We start from the raw sequence: 7,915 nt of genomic DNA, 5'->3' as shown, positions 1-7,915 counted from the left end.
GTTATGTGATCCAATAAAGTAGAAATGATGGCAGGGAAAAAAATAACCTTGTCTGTTTTACCCTACCAGCACAGCCAAGTCACTCTCTTCCCCTCCCACTGTTATTTGTCTCTCTGGAGAAGGTTATTTTCAGGCAGACAGAGTGGGAACCAGGAGTGCATGCTGGTCCCTGTCAGGGGTCCAGCCTCAAAGGCTGTGGACAGGAAAATGGGATTTGTGTGACGAAAAGTACTGTTGACTTGAAATGGTACAGGCAGGTCACTACTGCAGCGTGCTCCCAAATAAGGTCAGGAAACAGGCTCTCTGGAATGATTTAAGGCAAAGAGAGACACAGACTAACTCAGATGTTCACACAGGATTAGCAGACTGGGGCTCTCGGGCAGCATATGGCTAGCAGACACATTTTGTTTGGCATGAAAGGGTTTTAAGTCTTTGGATTTGTTTCCAGTGTTTAAAAATTAGGATATTGCACATGAATATTCAGATCTCCAATTCTCTTGAAAAGCTGGAATAGTGTTTCCACGGCATCTACATTTCTGCCTGGCAAAACTTGGTTGGAATCGAGTGGTCACTGTCCCCTTTAGCCAGGCAGTGCTTGCCAGTTTATCGCACTCCCTGCCACTCCCTATTGCCCTATACTGTACCTGCTTCTCTTGTTATTAACTTGGCTGGCTCCTGTAGGAGTTTGTGACCTTGGTTTTTATATTTGCCTAGTCACTAACAAAAGTAACCTGCTTTGTTCACTTCTTATATCAGCTTCTTTTTTTTTTTTTTTTTTTTACTTCCTAGAGCATTTTGTTTTTATAGAGTTTGAATGTTTAGGCATGAAGGATAGGCATGATTTCCCTGGCCAAAGATGTTATACCTGTTGCTGCGTGCTTTGGTTTCAGCATTGAAACTGCTGCTGTAGAACCATAGACCTCTCCAAAGGGAAGTTACTTTGGAGAGCATCTTATCTACCTGCCCCATTTAGGAACTGAGGTTCAGAGAGGTCAAGGTGCTTCTTTAAGTCACGCAAAAACTTGAGGCAGAGCCAAGACTGGAACTAATTCTAGTACTTTTCCTGCTATGTTTCAGCTCCTTCTGGGGGTGCTCATTCATAATACTACATGTCGCAGAGCAAGAGTATAATTCCTCAAGTTGTTGTGCTGTCTTTCCACCTTGGAAAAGTTTGAACAATGTAGGCCTGCTAGCCTGGCTCTGTGCTCTCTAAGATGGCCCTTGGTGACTAGATGTGGCATTTAAAGCTTATTTTCTGACTCAGTCTGTTGACTCCTAAGAGCCTTGAACTGGGAGTGAGGCCAACTGGGTTGGGATCCCAGCTCTCCTGCTTACCAGCTGTGTGACCTTGGGCAAGTTTCCTCACCTCTCTGAGTCAGAATTTCCCAAGTGCAAGACAGGAATGTTTGCCTCACAGGATGTTGTGCTGATCACAGGATGTGACAAACATGAAAGTTCTCAGAAAAATGTAAAAAGTTAGATAAATGCAAGTTACTATTACAGGCTACTAAGCTTAGATATCAGAGAATCTCAGAATCCCTCATTTTATTTACTTATTTATTTATTTACTTATTAGGGCTGCACCCATGGCATAAGGAGGTTCCCAGGCTAGGGGTCAAATCGGAGCTACAGCTGCTGGCTTATGCCAGAGCCACAGCCATGCCAGATCCATGTCTGCAACGTACACCAGAGCTCATGGCAACACCGGATCCTTAACCCACTGAGCGAGGCCAGGGATCAAACCCACATCCTCATGGATACTAGTCAGGTTTGTGAACTGCCGAGCCACAATGGGAACTCCCAGAATCCCTCATTTTACATGTGAGGCATTGAGCCTCAGGGAGGAGGGTCATCCAGCCGCTATGGGCAGAGTTCAGATTAGCTAGCAGGCCTCATGTCTTCCTACCGTTAACACAGTTGGACTCATGGATTTTTTCAGTTAATGCCACATGGGCCCCAGCGCGTGGACAGCGGGGCCATGGGGTGAAACGGGAAACACCCTAAATTTCCCTCACAAGGGTTTGTGGAAGCAGAATTCCAACCTCAGACGCAGAATCATTTAATCGCTCTCCTTCCAAGGGCAGAGCCCACACTTGCTGGTGGCTGATTCGCAGTCAACGACCACGGACTTGGGAGGCATTATGCTGCGCAAATGAACACTGTTTTTTGCAAATTTGTGGAACCTGCCAGCTCTCTCAGTTTAACTAGTTCTCTGCAGTGACATCCAGACATGTTCTGCATTAAATTAGAGCTGGTAATTTCAGAGGGAAACAGCTCTGAAATGGCAAGAAAGACAAAAATCTGTTCCTTGAAAAATGACACCATATGTGCCCGCATCGCTGCCGTTAGGGTAAAAGGCTTTTCCTCCCTTTGTTACTCATCAAGCCGCCAGTGTTAATGTCAGATTTGCAACAGAACCATATACTAATGGAACCCAAATTAGCTCTCAAATTAGCTCTTAACAAGAAACTGGAGGCTAGCTCAAGGCAAGCAGATTTCTCTGACTGTGAGAGACAGAAAGCATGTTAGCAAAGCAGCCACATATTGATATGCTCAAGCCTGGAAAAAGATCCCTCTTTGCTCTAAGTGAATTGCCCAGGAAGGATTGTGCACAGCCTGCTGTCTGCCTGTGTGTCAGGAACTGGCAGCTCAACCTGCAGTTTTAAGAAAATCTTCCCCCAAACAAAGCAGCTACTGGGAGTCTGGAGTGTGGATGAGAAGAAAGAGGGATTTCGAGGGTCAGATCTGGGTTGAGGACTGGGTCCTGGGAGTAGCAGTGCTACAGATTTTAGAGTGTGTTCCATTATCACTGTTTATCTAACACCTTTAGAGAACCCAAAGACTACAGAAAAACCAGTGATGGAAAATATTTATATAGATAAACAATATTTAGCAGTTGAAATGGTTAATCCTGAGTCCACTGTCCTGAAAAATTATGAACTGAAAATTATTCTAAAGAGTATGCTATCAGTACTAACACTTCTGAGATATTAATAGAATGGTAAGCTTCAGTCACAGAGCCCAGACCCTCCAAGGCTTTGAGGCCTGGCTCCTCAATGGCCCCAGGTTGGAATCAGAAGGTCAACAGGTCTGCATTTTGAAGGCTACTTTGGTTTGGAGTTCACCCCAGGTTGGTGGACCAGGGCTGAGGGTAGGAGGGCACAGGAGCTAGGGTGGGTGGTTAGAACCACTGAAACCTACCCAGGGGAAAAAACAAAAGAATGAAGAAACCAAAGTAAAGAAGCAGTTGGAAGAGTTCCCTGGTGGTTCCGCTGGTTAAAGATCTGGTGTTGTCTGTGGCATGGGTTAGATTCCTAGCCCAGGAATTTTTGCATGCTGCATGTACAACCAAAAAGAAGAAGACGAGGAGGCAGTTGCAGAGTAGCAGAAAGATGGCATTAGTTTAGGTTTGGCGAAGTATGAATTAGGCCCCCTTCCATCAGGAAAAATGTATCCAGTTCTCACGGATGTTCCCATACATGCCAAGAAGCAATGAACTCCTATTTGGCCAAGGAGCACCTCTGAATGTGGCAGCTATGGCACATGAATGCAATTCGTCTTCACACCGTGAAATGCACTGAGCACTACTGGCTGAGCATTGGGGTGGTTGGGCTGAGAAAGTTCTCCTCTCAGCCTCATAGAATTCAGTCTACTGGGATGATAAGATGGGTCAAAAAAAAACCCCAAAATATAAGCAGGAGCGGGTGAGCGTTGCGAGGAAGGACCCAAGAAAGCCCTTTAGAGCTGCAGATGAAGGATCAATTCATTCTGTGTTGTGAGTATCTGCAGAGTCCACACTAAAGAGGTGGCTCCTGAACTGGGCTCAGATAGATGGGTGGAAATGAGCTCCAGGACTTTTAGACTATCAGAGGCCAAGCTCTAAGCTTCTTTGCAAAGAAAAAAGATAGTGGCACAGAATTTAAAGCTCTGGCTTGAGTTCTACTCCCTGCTCGGCTTTAAAGACTGCTGTGTATCTTCAACCAATCCATTTAGCTTCTCTGGCCATTAAACAAGATGGTATATATGAATGTGCTTTGTACAAGATAAAACACTACACAAACGCTAGTTATTAGTAATGAATGACACATATATTGCTTCACAGGGTTGTTACAAGACTTCCTTCAAAGTGCTATTCAAAAGAAAGCTATTAATTAAAAAAAAATTCTAGAATCTTCTGGCCCCGGAAAGAACTACAAATATAATAAAGGTTTATCATATTATCAACAACTGAAGGAAAAACTGAAGCCCAGGACATACTGTATTAGGTTAACGGGAATTATAACTGACAGAAACATATTTCTTATTAAATAAAAAAGAACCTCTTAAACAAATAACAAGTTTTCTAATAATGCTTATAAATCAAATTTTAAGATGAAGAACTTGCTATCATAATTGCTCGTTCTTCCAGGGACTGCTTAACAGGGCAAATCTCATAAACTCACAGCCTTTCATGTCAGTACAAACAGATCCAGCTCCTGTGATTATCTCCACAATTTAGGATCTGAGGTGCAAACACTCCAACATTGGCGAGCATGGGCTTGGTTCTGTCCATTTCTAAATCTGCCAAGAGGCTCAGGAAGGGGTTTCTAATAAATCTTAGTCATTAATAAAACAAGATCCCTTTGAATCTAATCCTCAAACTCAAGAAAGAGTAAGACCCCCAATTAAAAGCAACAACAGGGGAGTTCCCGTCGTGGCGCAGTGGTTAACGAATCCGATTAGGAACCATGAGGTTGCGGGTTCGGTCCCTGCCCTTGCTCAGTGGGTTAACGATTCAGCGTTGCCGTGAGCTGTGGTGTAGGTTGCAGACGCAGCTCAGATCCCGCGTTGCTGTGGCTCTGGCGTAGGCCAGTGGCTACAGCTCCGATTCAACCCCTAGCCTGGGAACCTCCATATGCCGCGGGAGCGGCCCAAGAAATAGCAACAACAACAACAACAAAGACTAAAGACAAAAATAATAATAATAATAAATAAAAGAAAAGCAACAACAGACCACAAAACTTGACAGTACATAAATGGGAAGTAGAGTTTGGAAGGGCTGCCGTAACAGTGGACCATAGGTTGGGTGGCTTCAACAATACAAACTTATTTTCCTCACAGTTCTGGAGGCTAGAATTCCAAAATCAAGGTGTCGGCAGGGTTGGTGTGTCCTGAAGCCTCTCTTGCTGACTTGTAGGTGGCCAATTTCTCCCTGAACCTTCACAGAGTCTGTCCTCTTACCTATCTGTGTCCAGAATTTCCTCTTCTTATAAGGACACCAGTCATACTGGATGAGGGCCCATCCATATGACCTCATTTTATCTTAATTGCCTCTTTAAAGGACTTATCTCCAAATACTATTACATTCTGAAGTACTAGGGGTTAGGACTTCAACATACTAATTGGCTGGGGCGTTGGGGTGGGTCATGATTCAGCCTATGAGAATCAGCGCTCGGTATCTCATGTAACCTTTGGAAAAACCAAAAGCCCACAGACAATGTCACAACACCAGTGGAAGAGAAAGACACTCTCCTGTGCAAACTGCATGCAAATGTAGCATGTGTTTTGTCCACTCATGCGGCTGCAGGTGGCCTGTGCAAGAGCACAAATGGCACAAGGCAGTACCTTTCAGTTAAAGTGGCCCCATGGAAATGGGCTCTGGGAGAGGTGGCACTTGTCTGTCAGTGTCAAGGTCAGCTATGCCAGCATCTGAACAGCAGCTGCTAGAGCAGTGGGAAAGGAAGAGGACAAGGAGGGAGGTAGCCATGCAAATTTTCCAGGAACCATGTGGGTCTCCTTTCTCCAATGGTTTTTGTTTGTTTTGTTTTACTTTTTCGCTTTTTTCAGGGTCACACCAGCAACATATGAAAGTTCCCAGGCTAGGGGTTAAATTGCAGCTGCAGCTGCAGACCCACACCACAGCCACAGCCACATAGGATCCAAGCCACATCTGCAACCTACACCACAGCTCACGGCAATGCCAGATCCTTAACCCTCTGTGTGAGGCCAGGGAGGGAACCCGCATCGTCATGGTTACTAGTTGGGTTCATTACCACTGAGCCACAATGGGAACTCCCCCCAACAGTTTTTTTTTTAAAAAAAGAATTCCTCCTAGCCAGTTAGGAAATCTGGGAGCAGATCTTGAGTCCCTGGAGATCTGATTCCCTTCTCCTCCCCCTAAGCCCAATGACAAACAACATCTGATGGGGGAAGACAGAGATGGAAAACACTATCTCATTGACAATAGGCTCTGCCCTTTCAGCTTTCCAAAGAAATCTGCAAAGAATAACAAGTGTGTTCAAACATCATTCTACCCCACCCTACAGATGGGGGACCAAGGCCCTCCAATCTGGAAGCTTCCTGGCTTTCCTGTGGGAACAGTGGGTGTGCTTTGAAGCAGGCTCCAGAATGCCTGTAATTTTCCACCTGTGGACCTCCCTGACAGACACAAGCCTAGACAGGAGTGACCAAGGGAACCAGGGAAGCACAGCTTCCAGTCTAATGAGAGAGCATCACTGAGAGACACTGGGATTAAGCCAGTCACGACAATGGCCTGAGTTACCCAGTGCCTCCTATGCGCCAGGAATTTACATCTGTTATACAATTGATACAATTTAGCTCTTACTCTGAGATAGAGATCATTACCTTTATTTAATAGATGAGGAGACCCAAGTTCGGCAGAGTCAAATAAATGACTCACTTCCCTAAGACAACCAACTGCAAGTGATGGCACTGGGGGTCGAAGCAGAGCTGGGACAGCTGTCCCCAGGACCGTGCTGCCCTCCCCCATGCCCTGGCTGCTGGTAACAGAATCCATGGGACCTGCAGCTTCCCGGCAAGCCTACCATACCTCAGGGGCCACGGTCACTGGAGTCAGCACCACATGGTGCTGCTGCCTCTGCCAAGGGCAGCCTCACGTGCCTGCTCGGCGCCTTGCTCAGAACAGCACACAGAAGGCCTTTAACAAAAGGGAACAGAACTCCAGGATCATCAGGTCATGACACAAGCCACACTAGGTCACTGGGGCGAACGCCAGCACCCTGATCCCCGATAAAGGTCCTGGGAGGCCCAGGAGAGCTCTCGCTGGATGAGCAGGGGCGCTGGCCTGTCAGCCACTGGTCCTCCCCTTGAGAACAAGAACAGAAACAAATTTCCAGACCTGAAGGGATGGCCCACCACGATTTACAGTGCCCCCTCTTCTCCCCTCTTTACAATGAGGTGCTTAATCCAAGGTCTCTACTGTAATTTCTAGTCTGAAACAGCAACTTGAGGCAGAAAGTGGAGAACAGCGATGCCTAACAGTCATCACTGTTCTTTCAGACAAATCATTCCCCCATCACATGCTTTGCTTCACTAGCTGCCAAATTGGGCTGATAATGCTGACCACCTATTCCCTTAGAGGAAAGAAGAGAGTGTTTACATCCAGCGGAGCCTGGAGCTCCTGGAGAAAAGTATTAGATAAACACTGTACCATTCACATGGAATCTGGGCTTGTTTTCACTTTCACTGTCAAGCTAGAAGTACACAGCATTTAAAATATGCCCTCTAGAGCGCTAAAAGCCTTTTTCATGTTCCTGAGTGCTTTGGGAAAGGAGGCGCTAACGTGTTTTTAAAAACTATGTAATTTTCTCTTTTGGAATTTGGAGTTTCTGGAAGGGTAAGGGAAAACCGGATGAAGACATTAGTCTAGTGGCTCATTCCTACTCACACACACAGACCCTCCTTCTTGGCAGGTGTCAGTCAAAAGTTTATAGAAACACTGTCAGTCTGGGGGAAATCCTGACTCATCCTCTCCTCCTCATGGAGAGCAAGGTATCTGTTTTTCCTTTTTCTTAATGGAAACTCGTTTCTTCCCCCAATGCCCTTTCTAAACGGCTATTGATTTCCTCTGACTTGAATAGGCCATTAATAATGCTGGGTCCTCAGGAGTCCCTTT

This window comes from Phacochoerus africanus, chromosome 1, assembly GCF_016906955.1.
Source record: "Phacochoerus africanus isolate WHEZ1 chromosome 1, ROS_Pafr_v1, whole genome shotgun sequence".
NCBI lineage: Eukaryota > Metazoa > Chordata > Mammalia > Artiodactyla > Suidae > Phacochoerus > Phacochoerus africanus.
Note: the sequence above shows the minus strand (reverse complement) of the source record.